Below are 3070 nucleotides of genomic sequence, written 5' to 3' on the forward strand. Positions count from 1 at the left end.
TTTGTCATTGGTCACCCCGCCTTTCCGACAATAGACTTCCATTCATCGTAATAGCGGGGTTTTCTATTTTTTCTAAAGACCCCGCTATTCCGAAAAGGCTATTGGGGGAAAACCCCAGTGCACAGTGCGCATTGATCCTTTTTTCCTTTTTGGGGTCGAAACGGATCATGTGCATAATTAACTGCAAAACAAGCAAATACTTAAGCAATATATCACGACAGGCCGTGGTATATGCTCATTATACCACGGCTAAGGGGCGTTGTTCGGCCCGACGCGAAGCGGAGGGACGACAACCCCCTTAGAGTGGTATAATGAGCATATACCACGGCCTGGAGTGATATATTGCTTTTATAAAACGGTTACCAATAAAGGCAATATGAAAGAGGGATACGCAATCAATTTCATGTAGTTTTATTCAACCAGAAATACATATTATCCAATAAAATAGCCTCACTGTGAAAAAAATAGTCCCACCTCTCCAGACGTTAGCTCCTAGTTAGCTCTGCATCTCGTCTTTTCCTCCGCTTTTTTTCAGATGAAAGTCACTGCTCAATCCCCTCTACCATTGTTAACCCTCCCCGGAGGTGAAAGTTCACCTTAAACATGTGGATTCAACTACTTTAGTCCGTTTTTTAACATCGTAAAAACATCAGCTGTCTTGGGCTACGGACTGCAACAGTCCGTTGTCATGGATACATGACAACAACTTCCATTCATACCAGCAAAGACGGTTTATAAACCAAGACCATAGACTGTAAAAAGAATGGACGTAGCGTCCGTGACGTCACCCATTGGTTTTGGGGAGTCGTTTTTGTGACTCAAATATGGCGGCCTGGACAGCGCCATGTTGGATTGGCCGGCCAAGAACCCGCCCACTGGCCTCGAAGCAGCCTGTCTCCGGACCGCTCCGGACCTGTCACTCAACGTTTCCGCGCCCTAATTGGTCAGAGTTTTAACCTAATAACAGTAAAACGGTAGAGTTTAAAAAAAATTCACCCCCCTCAGAGTGTGTGCGGGGGTAGAAACTATCGATTGAGAAAAAAAAACGTTCTGACACCAGGCTTTTAACATGTTTACTGAGGATGTAAAATCGGCGATTTTAACATGGGGGTCTATGGGGAATGCTCCCTTCTGACACCAGCCCCCAGAGGAAGCCGGGGGGATTGCAGTTTTTTGAACGCGGAAGTGAGCTTCACTTCTCAGACCCACAACTGCCCCCTTGACCAAGACCTTTCATGACGAGTCAGCTTCCTGTATGCATGTCACGTGGGCTTCTGCACGGCCACGCCCCTTTAGAGAGACCAGAGGCAGTTTGGAGTGTATTGATTCCTATGGGACAATTTAATGTGAACACCGATTATGATCGGGCCTTTCTCCCCACGGTCACTGAAGCAAATTTTGGACTCATTTTTCACAAGCCACATCTCTTCTGAACAGTTTGACACCAAAATGGTAATTTTCAGACGGAGAGATCCGGAGAAAATCCACTTTGTTCCAGACCTGTCTCTGTCTCTACGACACACTCTCGCGAGATTTGGCACAGATCTCCTAGGCAACGTCAAACAAACGGCCGCGAACTCCCGTGAAAATGATTTAAATTATTTTTGGCATGCTAAATATTACTGTTAGTAGTGTAAATATTTTATGTTATCATAAGAAAATATAAATATCTCACTTTCATCTACCTAAAAATTGTATAAATCCACACACACGTTCACAGACGAGGTGGGGTGACGGTTGGCCACGCCCATTTAGAGAGACAGGAAGTGTATACCATTTCATATCATTGGAGCAGCCGCTCATGGAGTATCTTTCCATTTATTGAATATCTTTGATACCAGTCATACGTGCCTGACGCGGAGTGATAGCTTACGCTGTGATAAGGCTTTAGAATAGTAGCCGTGGTATATGCTCAATATACCACGGTTAACAACCAATCAGATCGCCGGATTTCACCTTTCCGTTTTATAATTAATATTAATGACATATAATGTTCATTATGCTTAGCCTGTCTAGCCTCTACCTGGTCTTTTTACTAAACTTAACCAACTCTTTTCTTCATTGCCTAAGCCTAACCAAAGCATCTCCCTCAGTCAGCTGTCAGCACGAGCGGCGGCTGCAGCAGCCTCGCGCCCCTGTGAGCTCAAGCCGGGTTCAGCCGCGCTCGAGCGGCGCAGGGCGGGAGAAAAAAAGTGTATTTCTATTACTGTGTGGAGAGCTCCAACAACGGAGTCGGGGAGAAAGCAAGTGGGACAGGTCTGCCCAGTCCCTGAGCAGCGCACGTTTCACAGACAAGCCACAACACAGAGTGTAAACAACGTCACGCGGTTCAGCACCTTGGACATTGGACAGCTGCGAGGGAGGAGGGTGTCGGAACAGCGGTGTTTCGAAGTGGGGGTATTTCGGAACAGCGGGGTGTCGAAGTGGAGATGTGTCGGAATGGAGAGCTGTCCCCCAAACGATCACACTCATGTGTTTTTCTTTCTCAGTGTCAAAATTGCAGTAAAAGAAGTGGCCGCACCATTGTGAAGGCCTGCACTGCTGTATTGATTACCATTTTAAGTTATTGAGGAGAAGCTGCAGCTGCGTGTTGTTTTATCCTCAAGTAAGTTAGCTTGTTTGCGATGTAGCTAGTTCACCGTTAGCCACATAGACATAGCACCTGTCACGTAAAAGGCAAGTTAGCCGACCAGTTGGCTTCATACAGCAGTTGTTTGTGTAGCTGTTCAGGCGTAAACTCTTTGTATAAACATAACAATATCTGTCGCTAATTTAGCCGTGAAATGTCACTGTAGTTAGGCTTACCTGTTATCTAGCTAGCAGTAGCCGCTGAAGTGCAAGTCGTTGCTAGCTCGCTAGCTAGACTGTAACGAGCTAATTAGGGAGTTTTGCTATCAAGCTAAATACGTGTGAAGCCGAATAACTAAAGCAAACAGAAATGAGCCAAATACAGTTACCCCTTTTCCTTCCTTTTTTTTTTTTTTTTTTTTTTAAATTACAGTGAATTAGGTTCCCTTCATAGCACTGGACCTAACTTTACAGAAATGTACAAGTCATCTTTCACTTTTTG

General features: G+C 45.1%; 1 protein-coding gene across 1 annotated transcript in view; it reads right to left on the minus strand.

Annotated features, from left to right (window-relative positions):
• cdh23 (cadherin-related 23) overlaps nucleotides 1-3070 on the minus strand; it is a 184721-nt gene that overhangs the window by 3452 nt on the left and 178199 nt on the right. The window lies entirely within an intron of this gene.

The sequence above is a fragment of the Trachurus japonicus genome, chromosome 15 (assembly GCF_045865225.1).
Source record: "Trachurus japonicus isolate A0001 chromosome 15, Traja_1.0".
NCBI classification, from domain to species: domain Eukaryota; kingdom Metazoa; phylum Chordata; class Actinopteri; order Carangiformes; family Carangidae; genus Trachurus; species Trachurus japonicus.